Consider the following 21,412-nt stretch of genomic DNA (forward strand, 5'->3'; position numbering starts at 1 on the left):
AGGATCCCAGACTGGTTTGGGTTGGAAGGGACCTTAGAGCTCATCCAGCTCCAACCCCTGCCACGCACAGGGACCCCTTCCACTGGAGCAGCTTGCTCCAAGCCCCTGTGTCCAACCTGGCCTTGAACACTGCCAGGGATGGGGCAGCCACAGCTTCTCTGGGCACCCTGTGCCAGCGCCTCAGCACCCTCACAGGGAAGAGCTTCTGCCTAAGAGCTCAGCTCAGTCTGCCCTCCTTAATAATCCTGCCTTAAACCTGTCCTAAGCCAAGGCAGCCAACTACCATACCCAACTGCAGAGGTTTTGTGACAAGCCAATGGAAACCTTTCCTCCAGCACATACAAATATGTTCTGCAAGATAAAAATAAGCAGTAATGAAAATACTGTACTCTTTTTGTTTTTTCTTCTTCTTTCCCTGTCTTTTTTCCCCTTTGCTTCAGGAAAGCAGGAAGAGGCAGGAAAGGATTGACTCTATCCTACTGAGGGCTTTTCCTAAGATGCCTGCTGGGAACGCTCGCTGTATGTTTCTCTTTAGGTAGTAGCTCTTTTGATTTTCTCACTGTCTCGCCAGTCACACTGAGGTGCCTGGAGAAGGATTTGCTGATTGCTTATGAAATCCATTCTCCCTTGAGATTCTCCTCTTCCCATCTTGATCAACTTTTAATTCTTGCTTTCTAATAACACCCAGGGACGGTGTTTTATGGCTTTATGAGGATTTGGTGATTGATGTTCATCTGTGCTTGCAGGAGACCAGTAACCTCATTTCATTTTTAACAGAATATCGGGAGAAGAGCTCTGTATCCTTCGCTCTTCTTAGTCATGTATAAATGAAAGTAAAGCGGATATAATGTGTCCAGACCTGTCAGCCTGGCTCCCTTGTCATCTCTCACCACACTGGTGAACTTCTGACACTGTTTCTCTCCAGCCTGGCACATGGGCACGTGTTTGAAGGACACCGCTGGCTCATTTTTGATACCGTTCCATGATCTTGCTTTTATTCTTGGTTCTGCACACCAGCATCTGGGGTGGTTGGAAGTAGCTGCTCTAAGTTGGCGTGGGAGTAGATTGCTTAAATATTACCTCACAGAGTCAATGTAAATTGAGAGCAGATAAGACTTGGACCCCAAATGCCTTTTTTTTGACCCATTTCTGTCTTTTTCCCAGTTCCATTCTCTCTGCTCTTTCTGATTTTGAGCAGTTTTGAGAGGAATGGGACTCCTGGTTCATGCCTAAACCAACCTTATCTGTGGTACCCAAAGGCACACACACAGGTATCCACCACTGGCAAAGGATTTTTCAGTAAAAGAAAATCCTGGAGGAAGAATGCCCACAGTGATGAATTGAGGGAAAATGCACAAAATCCTGGACCCAGATAACCTGCTAATATCGTTCACCAAACTGTGACTCTGTTCTCTTAGAGCAATGGCATTTCCCTTTACAAATACATTTTATTTCCTTAGGAGAAAGGACATTTAGAGCATCTCTACTGAAAGGGAGAAGGTGGAAGAGGCTGTGAGGACGCCGTGCTTCCTACGCTGGTCCACAGATTCTAAACACAGGTTTGGTTATTTCTTATAGATGCTTATTTTTCCTCTCTATTTTTTGCTTTCAAATATGTGCTTGTGTTCTCAATGAAGAACAGCTGAGAGATCAGGCAAATGGCTTAAGAATTCAGCGGGCTGTAAGCTATTTGGATTTAAAATAGTGCCTGGGAGAGAGCTTTTTACACTGCCTCGCTAAACAATCCTCCTTCTGTCACCCTCCGAGGTTGCCATCCTTTGTTCCTCACATGGCGCCTTCCCTCTAACTCTCCAGAGCCTTCAAGGGAAGCAGGAGAAGGGCTAACGAGGGTTTTTCTTTTTCATTTTTAAATCCCCCCAAGTCCTTCTTTAACACCACCACCCCCCTCCCACCCCCCCCTTCTGGCCATCTGCCTTTGTTTCAGTTGTGCTTCTTGGCTTTGTTTCTTCAGCATTACCCCCTCCTTGCCCCTTTGCAGGGCACTGTTAAACACTCTGGGAGAGCTGCACAGAGGCAGCTCAGCATCCCTGGGCTCAGCCACAGCACTTGTAGCACCAGAGCCTGCTCGTCTGGCTATGGCCAGAGCCATCCCTGCTGCCTTTTTCTGCTTCCCTTTCCCATGGCAGGGGGCTGGAATTGGATGAGCTTAAGGTGCTTTTCAACCCAAACCATTCTATCATTCTGCTTGCAAAAGCAAAGCTGGGGCTGCCCTGCTGGGGGAGCGGGGTCCTGGCATCAGGCACAACAAGCTGAGCACCCCACTGCTCCCCAGCAAAGGCAGGGGAGGGAATTGCTGTCCCACCATGCTTAAGGCCTCCGCTGCCTCCCGTTCGTGCACAGGCAGGTGGTGGAAGGAGGGTCCCATCACGCTCTGGTTCCCCCTGATTCCCTCTGCAGATGCAGACAGGCAGGAGGGAGGTGGTGTACAGGACTGACAGCTCATCCTTTTGCCTTGGATATGCAGGGGATCGAGAAGAGGGCTGTGCCAAATGGACAGGCTCGGTACCGCGCACGCCAGAGCTAGGTGAGGTGGCCAGGGGGCCCTGACACCTTTTTATCACAACCCTGGATCCACGGGAGCTGTGAGCGGGACCCATGTGCCACCCTCAGCTGCAGGTCACCCTCTGTGTCCTGCCAGGGGGAATCTGCCTGCAGGACACACAGGCTCAGCTTCTGGCGTGTTCCTAAAGCTATTTCTGTTCCACAGTTCCTGTTGCTGGTTTTGCTGACCTCAGCGGGCTCCACCTTTTCCAAGTGTTTCTGACGTTTCTCACAGAGTAATCTATTCACATTGCAGGCGAGGATTCTGCTGACTTCAGTTTGGCTTCTGGTTCCCATTGGATGGGCTCCTCTCTTGATGGGGGAATGCCTCAAGCCAAAGAAGAGAGGGGAAAAAAACCCCAGCCCCTGAGCTAACTGAAAGCAGCCCAAAGGGAAGCGCTTTCCAGCCGCATTGCTTCTCGCCGGCTGGCTTCTCTTCTGTGCTTGGGGGTGTGCCAGCCTTCGGTGCCTCCATGCTTTTGATTCCTGTTTATCCCCGGCAACATGATTGTCTGTAATTACATATAATCTCCCCCTTGTTTACTCTTCTTCCTCCAGGTCTGAACACAAGCACGATGGCAACTCTGCGCTCAGGCTGCCAAGGCTCCCGCTCCCAACTGCATCCTCCACCTTCTCTTTCAGAAGTAACAAAGACGTTTGGTTTCCTCCCAGCCCTTCTCCCCTCCCCCTCGCTGGCACTGGGGTTATTTATACAGAATGTGGAAACAATTTGGAGGAAAGTGAACAATGTAAGCTGAGGAGGGAAGGGAGGCAAGTTCAGTGTGCGTGCTTCCAGCCCAGGAGAGGAGCGCTGCTTTCCTAGGGAGGGATGGAGAGGGAAGGGACTGTTTTCCCTTCTTTCTGCTCCTCTCTTTCAAGGTCCCGCTTTCCATCTTGCCAGGGTTGGGTCCAAACCAGAGCAACCAGATCTGACTGTGTGTTTTGGAGGGAGTTCAGGTTGGATCCCTCCCTGCATCACAGCTTGATGAGGCAGTATCTGTGTACTTAATCCTTGCGGAGGTTTTGCTCTCGGATCATTGCTGCTCCTGGATTAGCATTAATGAAGAGCATGTGTGGTTGAGAGGTCCTGATTCAGGCCCTGAGAGCTGCAGCATTGCTAAAGGCATTGTTTTCTGTTCTACATAGCTATTCCAAAGAGCAGTTTGGCTGGAAGATGAGATTCCTCAGGAGTTAACGAGACAGCAAAGTCTAATTTCAGTTTCTCTCCCCTCACCCACTATATCATGATGTTTTCAGAACATCCCAGCACCTTGCTAGCACCAGTGTGAGTGTCCTTGTAAATCAGTTTGTTTTAGTGCCCACCAAAGAGCTGAGCTCTGCTGGAGCCTGGGAATGTGCAGGGTGTCAGCCATGGGAAGCTGGACCAGCATTAGATTTGGTACCACTCAACAGGTCTGAGGTCTTTAGATCTCGCTGTGCACTGGGCTCCGTTGCTGTGAAGTCCTCAAACAAAAGCAGTCCAAACCCACACACCTTTGAGTGCTGCGGGGAGAAGGAAATGTTCTCCACAGGTTGCACGTCCAAGTGCCTGCCTTGGCAAGCTCCTTCCTTCCCAGGAGCTTGAAGCAGCCTCCTTTCTCAATAGCCTCAAGACTTGGGACGTGATCCATGCAAGTTGTGCTGAGCTGGTAGGGCCGGGCTGGGAAGCTGCCAAGTGGGACACTGTGTTCCTCCCTAAACCAGGTGAATTTCCAGCTGTGAGCTGGTGCAGCAGATACACTGTGATCTGATGGCACAGAGGGACAGTTGGGAACCTGTAGTAGGGCTGTTCCTTTGTGAGACCTTGCACTGAAGCTTCCAACACAAGAGGGACGTGGAGCTGTTGGAGCAAGTCCAGAGGAGGCCACTGAGGTGCTGAGATGCACTGGAGCAGCTCTGCTCTGGAGCCAGGCTGAGAGAGCTGGGCTGGGGCAGCCTGGAGAAGAGAAGGCTCCTGAAGGGGAGACCTTAGAGCAGCTCCAGTGCCTAAAGGGGCTGCAGGAAACCTGGAGAGGGGCTTGGGACAAGGGCCTGTAGGGACAGGCCAAGGGGAATGGCTTGAACCTGCCCGAGGGGAGACTGAGCTGAGCTCTTAGGCAGAAGCTCTTCCCTGTGAGGGTGCTGAGGCGCTGGCACAGGGTGCCCAGAGAAGCTGTGGCTGCCCCATCCCTGGCAGTGTTCAAGGCCAGGTTGGACACAGGGGCTTGGAGCAAGCTGCTCCAGTGGAAAGGGTCCCTGCCCATGGCAGGGGTTGGACTGGATGAGCTTTGAGGTCCCTTCCAACACAAACCAGTGTCTGATTCTTTCCACCTTCCAGTACTTACTGCTCCTTCTCAGCTTTCGTCCATACATGAGGTGTGAACTTCAGTGTTTGATCTGTAAAGCCACACATCTGCTCTGCCACATGGATGTCATGTGTCTCTGTGGACAGGCTGACCCTCCTAAAGCTAATGCCATGGCACAGAGACCATTCCAAGTGCTGCTTCTTTCTTTAGGTGGTTCTTGGCCCGCGTTAACAACTCTAGGTGTGAAGCACAGAAAGGGCTGGAGCAAAGATACTTTTGCCACCTCTGTTTTCTGGTTGGGGGCAGTTCAGTTCCTTTCTTTGGGCTCCTCTCATTTCCACTGTCTCTCAGAAGTGTCCAGGAACAGCAGCAATTTATTTTCCCTTCCAAGCCAGGCAGCAGCACCGGGGCTGGAAGCCCATGGCTGGGAGGAAGGAGTGGTTGTCGCAGTCTGCCCATCCCCATCGCCTCAGGGCCCACATGTAGGAGTGCAGCCTCTCTGCAGCGGCTGTGGCCCCACGGAGCAGTGCCTCTCACAGGTATCACTCCATCCACAGCAGTGTCTGTGAGCACAGCGTGCTCCTCAGCCTGGCTGCCTCCCATCCCTGCAGCTGCCTCCTGCAGAGGCTGTGCATGTCTGCAGCAGCCTGCCCAGGCACGTTGCATGGGTGCTTTAGCTGGCTCGCAGTGTACCTCTGGTCCCTCCTGCAGCCACGCTTGCGGGCTCAGGCTGTAAGGACAGCAGCTCTGGTGTTAAGGGGTAGTCTCTGGACATCCCCCTGAAGGCTTTAGGGACAGACAGACACTCTCAATCTCTTTCTGGCTCCCAAGGGTCCCCCTGTTACTCCTGGAAACCTGTGGCATTGAGTTAAACTACACAGAGCTCACGACTGAACAGCTTACAGCAGCAGTACAGGTTTGGGCAAAGTACAATCTTGCAGCTCTGCCTAGAGAGACTTTAAAATGCTGAGAGCAGAGGAATCAGTGTGACTTCAGGGAAACAGGCATTGGAGCACTTGTGCTTTTTCCCTTCTGGTTCTAAATGTTGGAATTCTCATGAAAATACAAGAGAAACTCCCCTTAGAATGACTGTGCTGCTGAAACCATTGCTGGCTTTTTGGCGTTTCCTCCTTTGTCTTGTTCTCTTTATTCTTAAATCATTGCTTTTAGGGCTCTTTAGATGAGAACAGATTTGTGTTCTTCTTTTCCTGCTGCTCACCTGAAATCCTCATCTGCTTTTTGCAGTTCCCAACACAACCATGAGCAGTCTCCTGAATGGAGCGTTCTAACTTCAGGTGAAGAAAAGCAACTGAAGCAGATGGGCTTGTAAACAGCAGAGGCTTGGCTCTGCCACAGAGCTCCTTGCAGAGTGGAAGGGAGCAGAGTGGTTAGTAAACAGTGAGCAACTTTCATTTTCTGGGCTGAAATGGGATGATCTGGGGGGTAGGACAGCACAGGAACAGCAGCTATCACATCCTGGCACAATCAGCTATTCCCAGCAGAAGCTGTTCGTGTTTGAACTTGTAGCAAATTGGCAAATATGGGAAAGGGGGGGTATGTTTTCTGCATCAGGGAATTTGTGGGTAAGGAAAACAAGACTTCAGCAGCCCTTTTGCTCTAGCATTTTAGTCTTGGTTTCTGAAGAGGCGTCCTGCTGTTTATCTGCCATTCTTCCCTCCCCGTGAATTACTTCTCAGACTGCCAGTCAATGAGTAGCTTCATTGAGAACAGAATTCCCACAGTTACCTGAAGGTTTGCAGCTGGACAGAGGAAAAAGGAACCCAAAGGAGTGCCCACTGATGGAAGGAACCTCCAGCACACATCCATTTGGGGTAGCAGCAGCAGCCAGCTGGCCAGGCAGCCCCAAAGGAGCATGCACTGCTCTTTGTCCAGCCAAGCACATGCAGGACTTGGAATTGAGCAGGAATACTGCAGGGAATGGCAGGGGGAGAAGATGATCTGTGGGATCTAATTCCCTAATAACCCAGCTTAGGAACTTTGGTTTCTCAGGGATGCACTTGTTGTTGCAGTGTTCCATGAGTGCAGTGATGGAAGGGGCTCCAAGGTGCATCAGCGTCGAGTGGGACGTGCAGGGACCCTGTCTGTCCATCCTGCCACGTCCTCTCCTGCAGGTGCACCATGGGGACAGTCACAAGGGAGATGGGCAGAAAAGCCTGGTGCTGCCATGGACCATCAGGGCCTTCAGACCAGGCACTGGCAAACCTCTGAGTACATCTGGCTGTCCCCAGGAGGCAGCACATGAACTGTTTCCTGCAGGGACACAGATCCCTGACTACGTAAAGTCCATGTTTTCTTGCCCTTTCCTTTCCCTGTGTGTAATGCAGCCTAAGCCTGAAGCAGGCAGGCAGGTGTCTTCCCCTAGTAGAGGGTTGGGGCTCCTTATTTTTCTTTCACTCTTGGCCAGGACCCTTTTTCCTGCCATTTCCAGCCACCCTTTGCTTCCCAGAGATTCCAGGGGGATTTGGTTGCTCAGCCTTAGAGCCAGGAAATGAATAAAGAGGGGCAGGGAAAGAAAGGAACCAGAGTAAGGAGGTTCACTTCCATCATTCATTGAGCCCAGAGAGATTTCTCGAAGCCACATGTTACCAGGTGTAAAAGAAATGAAAGATGATAACCAATGTGGAAGGATGGAGCAGGCCAAAACTCCCACAGGCCAGTGAGTCTCCAGACACATTGGAGAGGCTTCAACATCAATTTAATGTGTACCTGCTGGCAAAGAGCAGCCCTCCCTCCTTGTGCCTGTCAAGAAGAGGTCCTGATTCATGTCAGTGTTTTCTTTCCTTGGACAGGAAAACTGCTGCAGATTGTGGGGAGTGCAGGGGTCACGGAGGAGAGAGACTTAGGAAAGATGGTTCCACACTGGGATTTCAGAGAGGTTTGTGCTTGGTCTAGGGTTGAAGAGTTTGTGTTTCTGCTGTTCTTGGGGCTTGGGAGGGGGGAGATCACTGAGCCCCTGAGTCCTACTGTAAAACTGGGGGAATCTGGAACAGATTAAAAGAAAAAAAGACATTTAGGGACAAGAAAATGCACAGAACAGCTTGAATTTACCTTTTACCAGAGTCCTGGATAAAGCCTCTGAAATGGGCAGTGCTTTAATCATAGAATCACAGAATAGTTAGGGTTGGAAAGGACCTTAAGATTATCCAGTTCCAACCCCCTGCCATGGGCAGGGACACCTCACACTAAACCATGGCACCCAAGGCTCTGTCCAACCTGGCCTTGAACACTGCCAGGGATGGAGCATTCACAACCTCCCTGAGCAACCCATTCCAGCGCCTCAGCACCCTCAAGTACCTATGTCCAGGGACTGAAAACACAGGAAGGAATGCCAAGGAAGAAGGGATAACACTTTCTTTGTTCTCAGAAAGGGAAAAAAAGCCCCAAAGTTCTTTTCCTGGGGATGCCTCAGCTGGACAAGAACCACTGCAGGGTAAGGTGTCCCGGAACCTGACACCAGCAGGACCGGGGGCTCACTTTGCTCTGGCACGAGTTGTTCTGGCATTTTAGGGAGATCTGTAATTGCAGGTAATACCCTCGGAGGTTAATCGAGGTCTGACAGCAGGTCGGCTGCTCGGGGGGCCAGAGGGGGCTTTAATGAAGTGTTTAGCTCAGTGTTGCTTTAAGCATTCATTGCGCCTGGGAAAGGGAGCTGCGGTATGAGGAATGACACCCTCACACGGACCTGGAGACAGCGAATCAGGGGGGCTGGTGAAATCCCATCGCCTGTTGCAGCAGATGGAAAAGAGCTCTGAGTGAAAGGAATTGTGCCTGTTTGGTTTGGGCCCCACAGAACTGGACTCTGGGTAAAGCCTGATTGCCTGGGAATGGGCGCTCAGCAGTTTCTGTCAGAGGGAAGCTATCCAAAATGCAGACTATACACATCTGAATGAATTCCTTTTGCCTTATTTCTCTTTTCTTCTTTGTGTGTCATATTCTCCTTCCAGCCTCCCAGCATAGAGTGACTCTTCCACTTGTTCCCCTTTGCCTCCTGCTGAGTCAGGGCCTTTATTTTCCACCATTATTTGTACTGCAGCCACTCCTGGAATCTGGGAAATCTTCCTCAGAAGTCTCCTTGTCTCCTGAGCTTGCTGCCAATGCTCCCACTAACACTTTTGATTCTTTGTTATAGAGAAGAAGAAAAGGCCACAGAAGTGTGCCATGACACCCACTGAGGTGCTCTTACCCTGTAATTCTTTAAACACTCTATGCATTTGGCTGCCAGAAAGGGACTCTGCATCAGGGACTGCAGTGGTAGGACAAGGAGTGATGGGTTCATACTGAAACAGGGCAAGTTCAGGTTGGAGATAAGGCAGAAGCTCTTCCCTGTGAGGGTGCTGAGGCGCTGGCACAGGGTGCCCAGAGAAGCTGTGGCTGCCCCATCCCTGGCAGTGCTCAAGGCCAGGTTGGACACAGGGGCTTGGAGCAAGCTGCTCCAGTGGAAGGGGTCCCTGCCTGTGGCAGGGGTTGGAGCTGGATGAGCTTTAAGGTCCCTTGAACCCAAACCAGGCTGGGATTCTGTGATTCTATGATTTGTATTCGCTGAGAACTGCTGGAGCAGGAAGCCCATGGACTGAACTGGTGTTGGCACCTGAAGAGAAGCAAGTGCTGTGGCTCTGGTTTTGGGTTGGACACTGACTCACCCGGGGAGCTCCGGGAAATCATTTCCCTTCTCTGTGCACCTGCTTCCACTCCCCACCTCTAATTGCCTCCTGGTTGGGCTCGGTGCTCTTCAGGACACGGCCCGTCTCTCACTGCATGTGCATACAGCGCCTCAGCACAATGGAGCCTTGTCTTGGTTGGAGCCTTAAGGTGTTCGTGTCATCCAGACAGGAATAAAAGGTATGCCCAGACAACAAGGCAGGCTGCACAGATGTGCTGCTCTGCAAGCATGTCTGAAACCCGGTGTGCTGGAAGCTGCCTCTGTTCCCAGTCCTTGGCTTCTCCCAGCCGGCCAGCAATGCATTACACAGTTCCAGTTACGCTGCAGAGGTGAACTGGCACATTCCCAGTTCCACTGGGAGCTGGTGTGAAATCCCTGAACTCATTATGCAAACTCCAGCAGAGCCTGATAGGAGCCTCCATCCCTGCAGCCCCCATAGGAACCTCCATCCCTGCAGCCCTGGATAGGAACCTCCATCCCTGCAGCCCCCATAGGAACCTCCATCCCTGCAGCCCCGGATAGGAACCTCCATCCCTGCAGCCCCGGATAGGAGCCTCCATCCCTGCAGCCCCGGATAGGAGCCTCCATCCCTGCAGCCCCGGATAGGAACCTCCATCCCTGCAGCCTCGAATAGGAGCCTCCATCCCTGCAGCCCTGCAGAGGAACCTCCATCCCTGCAGTCCCGGATAGGAGCCTCCATCCCTGCAGTCCCGGATAGGAGCCTCCATCCCTGCAGCCCCGGATAGGAGCCTCCATCCCTGCAGTCCCGGATAGGAGCCTCCATCCCTGCAGCCCCGGATAGGAGCCTCCATCCCTGCAGCCCTGGATAGGAACCTCCATCCCTGCAGCCTCGAATAGGAACCTCCATCCCTGCAGTCCCGGATAGGAACCTCCATCCCTGCAGTCCCGGATAGGAGCCTCCATCCCTGCAGCCCCGGATAGGAACCTCCATCCCTGCAGTCCCGGATAGGAGCCTCCATCCCTGCAGCCCCGGATAGGAACCTCCATCCCTGCAGCCCTGGATAGGAGCCTCCATCCCTGCAGCCCCGGATAGGAACCTCCATCCCTGCAGCCCCGGATAGGAACCTCCATCCCTGCAGTCCCGGATAGGAGCCTCCATCCCTGCAGCCCCGGATAGGAACCTCCATCCCTGCAGTCCCGGATAGGAGCCTCCATCCCTGCAGCCCCGGATAGGAACCTCCATCCCTGCAGTCCCGGATAGGAGCCTCCATCCCTGCAGCCCCGGATAGGAACCTCCATCCCTGCAGCCCCGGATAGGAACCTCCATCCCGGCAGCTTCGAATAGGAGCCTCCATCCCTGCAGCCCCGGACAGGAACCTCCATCCCTGCAGCCCCGGATAGGAGCCTCCATCCCTGCAGCCCCGGATAGGAGCCTCCATCCCTGCAGCCCCGGATAGGAGCCTCCATCCCTGCAGCCCGGGACCTGCGCCACCTCCCTGCGGGTTCGGAGCTCCTCACTCAGCCCTGAAGCTCAGAGCCAGCCCGCCCCACTCCTAACCCACCCTGGCCTCAGCCTGCTCCAGTTTGCCAGGGGAGAAACGGGCAGAGACATTTTCCTCCCTCCTCTGAGGAGATGTGTGCGCGTCTCCTTGGCTTTTCTTCTTGTCCAGGGGCTTTTGCACAGCCCCTTCCTCCCGTTGCCTGTTCATTCCCTGCACTCCATCTCATCTTTTGCATTCCTCCCTGGTTTGATACAGCGTCTCGCTGGTCCTGCTTCACACCAAGAGAAGGGGTATTAGATGGATTCCCCATAGAGTATAAATTGAATAGAGAGAAGTGGCTGCTTTCCCAGCAATAATTTATCTGATTAAAAAAATACTCCCCAACCTCCCCCCCCTCTGCTGGTCCCGTGCCCCCTCCTGCAGGCACACTGGCACTGGGGCTAGCGTTTGAGCTGCATTATTCAGATTGCTGGAAGGGGGATTGAGATGGGAAAATAACTGTCAAAAGATGGCTCTCGGGGGACTTTCCCAGAGCGTGAGCTCTGAAATTTGGATCCTGGGTTGCTGGATGGAGGAGGCAGAGAGTAAATAATTGTGAGTCAAGGACCACTGTGATTGCCAGCTTTGCCCTCATCTAACCAACGCCTTACACAGCTAGGCGCAGATGCTCACACACACGCTCGCACACGTGTCCCCACACACACGTTTCACAGGGGAAGCCATTCGCAGGAGCTCCGGAGCACAGCAAGCTGTTCTGCTCTTCCCTTCTCCCCTCTCTTTTGTTTTACCTCACTTCAGGGCTGATTCCAAATACAACAAGAAATCTGCTTCAGAAAATGCCCGTCTGCCTGTGCAGGTTTTGTTCCTTCCAAACCAGCGCTATCCAGAGGGCTCGTTTCCAACATTCCTTTACTCACATCCAGTGTTGTACTGGGGGAACGGGAAAGTCACCCGGAGACCCCTGCTAATCACAGCAGCACACGGGGCTGACCTGAGCTCTGTGTTTCTGGCCTGTCTCTATTGCGCTGTTGCCTTTCCCTTTGCGGGAGAGCGCCAGGTATTTTACATGTCATCCTGCTCCCCCGGACTGCAGTGATTTATAACCAGAGCTGCATTATTAATGTCAAGGGCAGAATTGCTACCAACATTCCAGCTGCAAGAGCCTCTGAGGATCGTTCCATTAGCTGTGCCGTGCTCCCAGCACCCAGGGCTGTAGCTGGTGTCCCTCTCTCTGCTCGCAGCCTCGGCCAGGTCTGGGTGCTGGTTTCTGGGCCAGTGGGTGAAACACGAACAGGCCCAGCCCAACCTGGAGCTTTTCAAGCTCGGAGCAGCCCAAAGCAAGTGGTGGGGCTCTGGTTTCCGTGCTTTTGACAGAGGCAGTGCTGGGATGGAGCCTCCCTCTGCTCCTTCTGGAGGATTTACACTGCCACAAGGCTTCATTTTTTCCAGATGTTTTACCTAATAAATCAAGGAGCCTCATCAGAGGATTCGAATCCAAAAGCTGTTACCATGACTTCAAAGGCACAGGCTGGAATGGAAAGACGTAGTGCAGACATTTTGTACCACTCTAGTCACTGATCATGCAAACACACTCCGCTTCCAGGATTCTCTTCCCTGTGGATCCCAAACTCCACTGGGATTAAAGGAAAAGGTGCTGTGCTCCTCCAGCCAACCTTTGCGCTCACAGTCCTATGGTTGGCAGTACCTGAGGATGGGGCTGGTCCTGGGTGGAGGTGAGCTCTGCCACCCTGTCCCAGATCAGGGGCTGCTCTTGCAGCTTTGGACTCATTCAGCTCAGCACGAGGCCTCGTGCTCTCCCTGAGAGCTGGTTTAAGCTGTTCTCGTGTAAAGGATTCAGACATCCATTCATGTGCTTCAGATGCTTGGGAGAGGGGAAGGTAAAGAGTTACATGGCTGCAAAATGTGATTGTTCAAATTGGTTTGTTCCTTGGTGGAGAATGTAACTCTCTTCTTTAAAGATAGTAACCCTTTCTTTTAACAGTGTCTCCACGGTGTCATTCGCTTTCACTGTTAACAGTGCTAAAGATAAATGTTCTGGTGTTTCAAGAAACTGCTGTGTATGTGTTTCTAATTACTTGATAGCAGGGTACTGGTGGAGAATGGAATGAAGGAAAGCAGCTGAAGGAAGAAAAGCTGTTCCTGGGTAGGTGAGCAGGACACCTACAAGGCTGTGTTTCGGCTCCCTACACTCCCAGAAAGTGCTGGTGTGGTTCCAGCTGCGCATTGGAGCTGCCCAAGTTAGGATCCGTTCTGCAGCAGCTGCTCCTGGCAGCAGTACCAAGGTAAGCTGCTCTGCTGCACCCTGTCCCCCATCTCCCCTGCCCATGCACATACCTCAGGGGCCATCCACCAGAAGCTTCCTGCTTGGATTTGTCTCAGCACTCCAGCACTTGTATGAGCAGGACCAAGTGGATGGTGCCAGGCAGGGGCAGGCTGCTGGTGGCTGTTGGGAGCCCCTTCAGCCGTGAGGAGAGGTGCCCAGGTTCAGTGCATGAGAGGATGTGGCTGTCTCTGCCCCAGGGCTGCCCTGTGCTGCCTCCCTGCAAAGCCATGAGGAGGGGAAGCCTGGACACCCCCTGGGGGTACCTGCAGCCGGGGGTGTGAGCAGTGACTCACCCCTGTGCTGTCTTCTGAGGGTTCTGCTATGTGAATCAGTTGTCACTGTGGGGCTGCAGAGGGAGGGCTGAGCTACCCCTGTCTCACACTGATTGCAGGCTCAAAGCACATGGAGAGCTCTTACTGCAAAGCAGGTGTGTGGTAAAGTGCTTGTGGGGCAGGACTGTAAGGGGAGTGGAGGCTGCAGCCCTTGGGGTGCTGTGAAAATACAGTGCAACCCCCAGTAAACACTGTAATTGCATAGAACAGACCTGGGATGTGAATTTACCCCAGTTAGATCATATTCCATGTGTCCCAGGCAGCAAGCAGGGCATTTCATCCTGCAGTGTGTGTGTAACCACCATGGTCACCCAAGAGGCGGGTGTTTCGGAGAAGGGGACGTCATGGGGCATTCTGGTGGAGAGCTGTCAGAAAAGGAGGAGCCAGGTACCTTCTCCTGGGCAGTAATGGGGCATTCAGGCTGAAAAGTAAGCTCATCTACGTGTTGGTAATGGAGTAACAGTTAACCGTGATGCAGCTTCTTCCTGCACAGGCATAGAGAAATTGCTGCTTGCTTTCTCCTCCCCAGGATGCTGAACCCAGCACCCCAAACTGCCACAGCTGCTCGGGATTGGGGACAGCTAGAATGCAACGCGTCAGGCTGTCAGAACGGAACGGGAGCAGCACAGAGCGGCTTCGGGAGCCAAAAATAGGTACTGTCATTTCTGAGCTGGAGCCTCCCTTCACGCTCCCCACCCAGCCCTGCCTACTTGGCACATGCAGCACATAATCATAAGTGTTCATGTTGCACCAAAGAAAAACACGTTCCTAAAGCAAGCAGTGCAGTAAGTATGGACAGGCTTTGGAGGCAGGGTGTGTTATGACATGGATCCTAAATTGGGGAGCATCAGTGATGATGGTTTGCAGATTTTCTATGGGCAATGGGTGTGGAAAGGGGCACAGCTCATCTGCTGCATTGCCATGTGGAAAGGCATCAGAGATGTTCAGCGATGTGCTGTAATAGGGAGCTTGAATTCCTTTCACCAAAGAGCTGCTCAGATACTTGTAATTGAATGATTGAGTGATGAATGTGGCACATCTGAGATTTCTCTGGATCTTTTCTCTCTTTTATTCTGCAGCTCTGTGGATCTGTCATGCTTTCACCTTTGAGTCTGCTCTCTGGAATAAGTATTTGCTTCTGCCAAACCCCAAAAGCTGCATTTCATTAAAAACCCTGATTATTCAGGAAGGGTGAAGTTTGATTCACAAGGATAACGCTCTTTGAAGGTAGACTCCTTTAGTAGTGACTGGTTTAAATGGTTCCCATTTTAGCATGCCTGTTATGCTGTTCTCAAGGCCACACAAAGGAGGAGGAATTGTGCAAGGCCATATAAATCAGGGTTAGTTATAGAGATGTCAAACACAACTGCGCCATGGGGTGTTAATGGTGAGCAGGCGCGTAGTCAAAAGCAAGTCAGAACCAACTAACAAAAGCCACAAAGCTAATCTGTCTGGTTCCTGATGCTTCCCAAAAGCTCAGTGTCTGTACACTCATGCTCTGTTCTGGGAGAAGCTCGGGATGTTAGACTGATCCATATCACATTTTCAAAGTGTTCCAGTAATGGGATGAGTCGCTCTGGTGGAACATCTTTGGTTCTCAATTTCTCCCATCAGGAAACATCTAAAAATGAAGCAGTGTGAGCACGTAACCAGGCCACATCTCTTCCTACTTACTAGCACCAAGCTCTCTCCACTGGATTCATGCTCAGCTAAAGCAGTGGTGACCCAGCCGCTGGACACACAGCAGGGACCTGTTGGGTTAAACTTCAGTTGAGGAGCTCATCATTGTGTGGAGGAAGAAAACTCCCAGTCTTTGGCATGGAAATAAGAGATTCCTCCTGTCCCAGCAGCACTCTGTGGGCAGGGTGGAGGGCAGCCAAGGAAATGGAACCAGACTGAGAAATGTAAAATCCCTTTCAGTGCACACTTGAAGAGAAGGCTCTGGAGCATCATTTCCTGTGTGCCCAACCACAGGTACTGCACATGCTGGAGTATATGGGAAGCTTTGAGCAGTTCAGGTTTGCAGAGGTTTCTGCTCACTCTTTCCATCACTTGCTCTTGTCTTTAAGACTCAGGGCTGCATGATGCACCGTGAGTCTTGAAGGCAAGTTTATGGGCACTGAGCATGTCATGGGGGGACAGTTTTCTGTCCAGAATGATAGTGTGATTTTTGTACCTTTCCAGATACCTGTTAGTCCAGAGAGAAACTGAGCTCAAACCTCCTGAAAAGTGGTGTGTTTTCTAGCCCGAAATAAGCTGTTAGAGCTTTCAAATGGGCCACGAGCCTTCATTTTTACAGAAGGAATTCAAGACAGTGGCAAGTTTCAAGGGTTGAATGTAACTTGTGAGCCAGGATCTTGGATGATCTCATGAGTCCAGTGGGCAGACTGCACACACAGGCATGCACGTGCGCCTGTGGGCACATACCATTGTGGTTTCTGAGTTAGGTTTTGTTATTTCTCAATATTCCCATTAATATTCAATGTGTTTATCTTGGTTGCTGGTAATTACAGCAGTGAAAGTGCTGACTCTTCTGGGACATGACATTGGCTTGGGACAGCCCAACATTTTTGTGGGGGCCTGCAAAAACTGTTCTGCCCGTTACCCTCCAACCCCAAGAACATTCCTGGTTCCTTTGACAGCATCCTTAAGCACAACTCTACATCTTCCATATAGATGAATGAGTTGACACTTCCAAATACTATTTCTTTTCCAGGAGTTCTGGGTCATCGCTCTAAGCTGTTTGAGTTCTACCTCTTCCTGTTAAGAAGGGCTTCAGCTATCTCAGCTCTGCGCCTGCAGCATCCCTCCATTTCATAGATTATGTTGTGGAAATAAACACACTTGGCAAGACTGGTGAGCAGGGAATAAGGAGAGCATGATGCTGGTGCCCTGTTGTGGAAGACAGTAAATGGAATAGGAAAGGAATAGTCCTGGTAGGGAGGACAAGCTGGGTGAACTCCAGGAAGGGAACAACAGAGGGTGCTGCAGGTCACAGCTGAGCTGGGCTGTGAAGAGGGTGGCACATGTTTCAGTTGAGGTGCAGGGATGCAGTTGTGGTCCCTGGGGGTGTTGGGTTGTGTTGTGATGGTGACAGGAATAATTGGGTGGGAATGAGGCGTAAGGAAAGACTGAGGTGCAGCTGGGAAGCCAGATACTAACCAGCAGTTAATGTTAGGAGCTTGTGTCTCCCTTTAAAACCAGGTCAAGCAGAGCCCTGCTTCCTCTCCCAAGCCAAAGGGCTGAGTTTAGGAAGCTGCAGCTCAAGGATCCAGCTTGCCTGTGGGAGCCAGGGGCGCTGTTGGGCAGTGCAGAGGAAGCACTCAGGCACTATGCACACAGGTACCCTCCAGCTCCGTGCACAAAGGCTGGATGTTGCCTTTGTGAACGTTTAGCAATTATAACATATCATGTGCGTCAATAATGCCTCTAACTTGCCTTAATACCTTTATAGGAGAATAAAATTTGTTCTTGTATGGTGCTTTTCATGCTCGAGGCAGTTCAAAGCGCTTCGCTAAGCACAGTAATGAGTTAGATCTGGGGCGCGCAGGGATTGTGCAGGCAAATATAGGGACTGTTATGTGCTCTGCAATAACTCACAGAGCAGCCTCTGCTAGAAATGGTTTTATTTATTGAGGGGAGGACTTGTCCTCTGGAACAGTTTAATGCTCTTCAGCTTCCATGGCGAAACTGAAGCCAACAGGAGACCTCGATGAGGAGCAGCACATGGAGCTGTGCAGCACCGAGGCAGCCGTGTCTGCTGTGCTGAGGGGCCCGAGATCAGCTGCAGCCCTCGATCCCAAGGTTTACCTTTCTCAAGCTTATTACATTCCTCTGAACCCCTTCACTGCCTTCGTGCTGGCTCTGTTATTTGATGTCCTCATTTACCTTCATTTTGTTTCTAAGGCAGAAGCCTTTTTTGTGCAGTACTTTCCACCCCTAGGTCTAGAAGAGGGATTACTGAGTTTTAGTGGCACTGTGAAACCCCCTGGGAGTATGGTTGTTCTCCACTGGAATAAAGGGAGATCTAAGGCTAGATCCAAGGAGACATCTGAAGAGAAATGTGCACAAATTTTAGGCTCCATAGTCCAAAAAGGAGTCCTGAAAAACCTGCTCTTGGCTTTCCCTGCTGCAGGAGCTCCTGTGCATGGCAGAGTCCTAACTTGCAGTGTTTTAACTTCTTCCTGGGCCTTCCCGCAGGCACCTGGGGGGATGTCTTCCCATGGAGACCTTTCCTGCTGAGCTCCTGACAGACTGGCTGGTGCTTCTCCCTAAAATACTTGGATCAGCATGAGCTGGTGTGCTGGAGGAGGGCAGTAGCTGTTCCACCGGCCTGCCCAGCTGTGCTGGTAGATAGATACCCTGTGCATGACTGCAAACCACCGTGCGCAGCTCAGGCCTCAAAGTAAAATCACATCTTTTTACCTTGCCTAGAAAAGGTCAGATGATTCCTAGAACATTGCCCTTGGCTTCAATGGGAATATACCAATGGCTGGGACACCCTTCCGACTATTCTGTAGGCCTTGATGGAAAAGATACATGATCCACTTGGGCTCTGCAGCAATATTTCTCCATGGGGGGCCAGCTTTTCCCTATTACTGTATAATGAATCGCTGACTACAGAAGCCTAAATAAGAAAGTGTGTGGAGTCAAAGAGGAAGATGCTTGCCCTCTGTGTGTTGTCTCAGCATACACATCTTCAGAGACTCATTACACACCAGCCTGCCTGGTGCAGTTGATGGGCTGTTCAGTGTATTGTGCTTACTGAGCGTTTGCTTCATGGCAGAGGCTCTACCCTTTGGTGTCCCCATGGCACACGCAGCAGTTGTATTTAGCAACACTGTTAAAGACAGTTTCTTTGGCATTTGTGATGCCCCAGGAAGCACCCCACGTTCAAGGGTAGCTTTGAAACTCCTCCTGATGCTCCTGTGAGGCCACTTACGCTGCTGTTCCCGGGAATAAAGGGAACTTGCATCACTTTCCCTCATCTCCCCATACCCAGTGATCTGTGAGTTCACTCTGAGCAACTGTCATTGCCCCTCTGGAGTCTGGAGCACCAGAGGGTTTCAAACTGCCCTGCAAATATGGCAACCCCGCTGACATGAATAGAGCTGGTCAATTTGGGGTGTAAATGGGAGTCTTATTATGGAACTCACTTCCTAACCATCATAGCAGTGAGGATGGCAAGGTGCCACTTCAGGCTCCTCTGGAACGGGACAGGGAGAGCAAGACTACACCCAGCTAAGACTGGAAGTAAAGACTAATACTACCTCTAATTGAAACCAGACAAAACCAGCCTACAAGTGCTTTCAAAAAGTGGAAAGCAAATGCTTTCTGTGTAGGCATTAATCTTCATGCCTGACTAGGGTCGTAAGCAGTAGTGAGAGTGCATGCAGAGAAATCAGCTCACTCAGCACTGGTCTGTAAAAGTCTATGTTCAGTTTGGCCCTTAATTCTGTTTATCTGGGGCTATTAATAAGCTCCTTTCAGTTTCCCCATGAAGATCTATATGTCAGGTCTACTCTTGCACGTAAAGATCTGTGCTTGGGCAGCTGAATTGGGTAGACAGTTCACTAGTCAATGGTATCTTGACTTTGCATCCTTTTCTGCTGGGGCAGGAATGCTGGGGATGACTTCAGTCTTATTCTAATCTGCTTGTACACAGCGCTTTTCTAATTTCATGCCTAGGTATGATGGCATTTCCATTACAAAAGAGTTTTGTTGCTGGAGCTCTGCTGGTCTGGGTCTTTCCAAAGCTGATGAGAGCTTCTGGTCATGTGCTTCTGCTCTCTTCCCTCAGAACAAAACATCATCTACACAGATCCTGGGCTATCAAAGGCCATGAAACAGTTCAAGTGCCAAACACAACCCAAACGGCAGCCTGAGAAAATGATGTCTCCCATAGGGGCTGTTGAAAACGCACAAACGTATGGTCTGTTTTCCTGCCGTGCCTGTCGGAGCCCTGCTGATGCCTCCAGCAGAGAGAACTGTTTGGCAGAGGCCACTTCCCCCCAAACTTTACTCTTTGCAGGAAACAGAAAATGTTCTTTCCCTACGTATTTATTTGTGCTTGACTCTGATCACAAAGGGCCGCATTTTTCCCCTCTCTCTGGTGACCCATGGATGTCCACGTGCTCTCAGTTCTGCAGTTCCTCTTATCTTTCCCAGAGCTCGGAGCCTTTTCACCCGTTCCTCTGTGCCTGCCATACTCCATGCAGAAATTCCATCAGGAGGTGAGCTTTCGGATGTGTGAGCTCCATTCTGGTTTGTGTAGCACCCTGTGCAGGCTTCCCCGTGTTGTTAAATCCTCATTCTCCTGTTCAGGTACCCTGGTGAAGGTGTTCTCCTGTGAACAAGGCTTTTCAACACCAGCAGCTATGCTGCTAATATTTCAGACCATTTTGCTGTCTGTTGTGTCCCCAAACACTTAACAGTGGATTCCTTTGCTCAGAGAGAAGATCCCCACTGCAACTTAGAGCAGTTTTACTCACTGCCCAATTGCAAGAGTCTGATTGTACCTCTTAGGGGGGTTTAACTGAGTTCCCAGCACTGCACAACTTGGTGTACAAGTTCTAATGAGTTAATGTCTATTTGTCTTCCAGGCTGTGGTTTGCTCACGTGCTGCTGCAGTGTCACCCACCCTCCCCAGGTGCAGGAAGTGCCCGGAAGGGGGATTTTGTCCATGCTGATGGCTGCGTTGGCATTCCCGTGTTCCTTTCCCTAAAGGTAGGGACTGGCTTCTGTTGCTCATCCCACTCTTCAGGCCCATTGTGCAGGTTTTTGCAGGCTGCTTCTGAGCACTACAGATCCTGCTTCCTTCCCCTGTAGGCTTCTGGGTTACTGGATCTCTCTTCTCTCAGTCAGCATTAGTATAGGTGTGGTGACTTTCCAGTGGTGCTTTAACAGATCCACAGCCAGAAAGGTGGGCCCAGGTCAGCTCCTGTGGTGCAGCAGATCCAGTACTGGGCTCATTGATGCCCATGTTAATTGTGAGTAAAAAAAAATCTACTTTTGTGTGGCTTGTTCCAAAACCCAGTCAGGATCTCTTAGGTGAGTTCAGTTACCCTTTCAGCACTGCAAATAAGATATTCAGGTGAGAGAATCAGAGCTTTCTGTGCTTAGGCATTCTTTACATACATTATAGCTGCCATTTTTAGGTGAAGTGCAAGGTTTCTTTGCCTTGTCACATCTAACATGATTGGCGTCATTCACCTGCATCGACTGGAAATTAGTAAAACCTTTTGTGTGTCAGAACTGACTGCACAAGACTGAGAGAGCTGGGCTGGGGCAGCCTGGAGAAGAGAAGGCTTCTGAAGGGGAGACCTTAGAGCAGCTCCAGTGCCTAAAGGGGCTGCAGGAAACCTGGAGAGGGGCTGGGGACAAGGGCCTGTAGGGACAGGCCAAGGGGAATGGCTTGAACCTGCCAGAGGGGAGACTGAGCTGAGCTCTTAGGCAGAAGCTCTTCCCTGTGAGGGTGCTGAGGCGCTGGGACAGGGTGCCCAGAGAAGCTGTGGCTGCCCCATCCCTGGCAGTGTTCAAGGCCAGGTTGGACACAGGGGCTTGGAGCAAGCTGCTCCAGTGGAAGGGGTCCCTGCCTGTGGCAGGGGTTGGGACTGGGTGAGCTTGAAGGTCCCTTCAACCCAAACCATTCCATGGTTCATCTTTCTGGTTTGGAAATTGCTCTTGGTGAAGTATTTGCCCTGTTGTGTGTCAGGGTTCACACTGCTCGCTTCCTCCAGCAGGAG

General features: G+C 51.3%; 2 long non-coding RNA genes across 5 annotated transcripts in view; both read left to right on the forward strand.

Moving 5' to 3' along the window:
- The window catches only part of LOC133210505 (uncharacterized), an 88,108-nt gene extending 83,522 nt beyond the window's left edge, over positions 1-4,586 (forward strand). The window contains exons 9-10 of one of the 2 annotated variants that reach the window (XR_009724957.1): positions 441-1,559; positions 3,121-4,586. This is a non-coding gene — a long non-coding RNA (uncharacterized LOC133210505). Of the gene's footprint in view, positions 1-440; positions 1,900-3,120 lie in introns of those variants that run through there. The other variant, XR_009724956.1, reaches the window with a different exon arrangement.
- A 279-nt stretch (positions 4,587-4,865) lies between these two features.
- On the forward strand, positions 4,866-20,377 carry LOC133210504 (uncharacterized). Of its 3 annotated transcripts, XR_009724955.1 has the most exons (8): positions 4,866-5,386; positions 6,093-6,238; positions 7,658-7,743; positions 13,095-13,294; positions 14,747-14,894; positions 16,384-16,574; positions 17,868-18,072; positions 18,840-20,377. It is a non-coding gene; the product is annotated as an uncharacterized LOC133210504 (long non-coding RNA). The 3 variants fall into 3 exon arrangements; XR_009724953.1 differs by having other exon boundaries at positions 17,868-20,377; XR_009724954.1 differs by having other exon boundaries at positions 6,093-6,234; positions 17,868-20,377.
- The last annotated feature ends 1,035 nt before the right edge of the window (positions 20,378-21,412 follow it).

Source organism: Neopsephotus bourkii, unplaced genomic scaffold (genome assembly GCF_033783945.1).
Source record: "Neopsephotus bourkii isolate Nb327-2 ecotype Australia unplaced genomic scaffold, CSIRO-AGI_Nbou_v1 NB_463, whole genome shotgun sequence".
In the NCBI taxonomy this organism is placed as follows: domain Eukaryota; kingdom Metazoa; phylum Chordata; class Aves; order Psittaciformes; family Psittacidae; genus Neopsephotus; species Neopsephotus bourkii.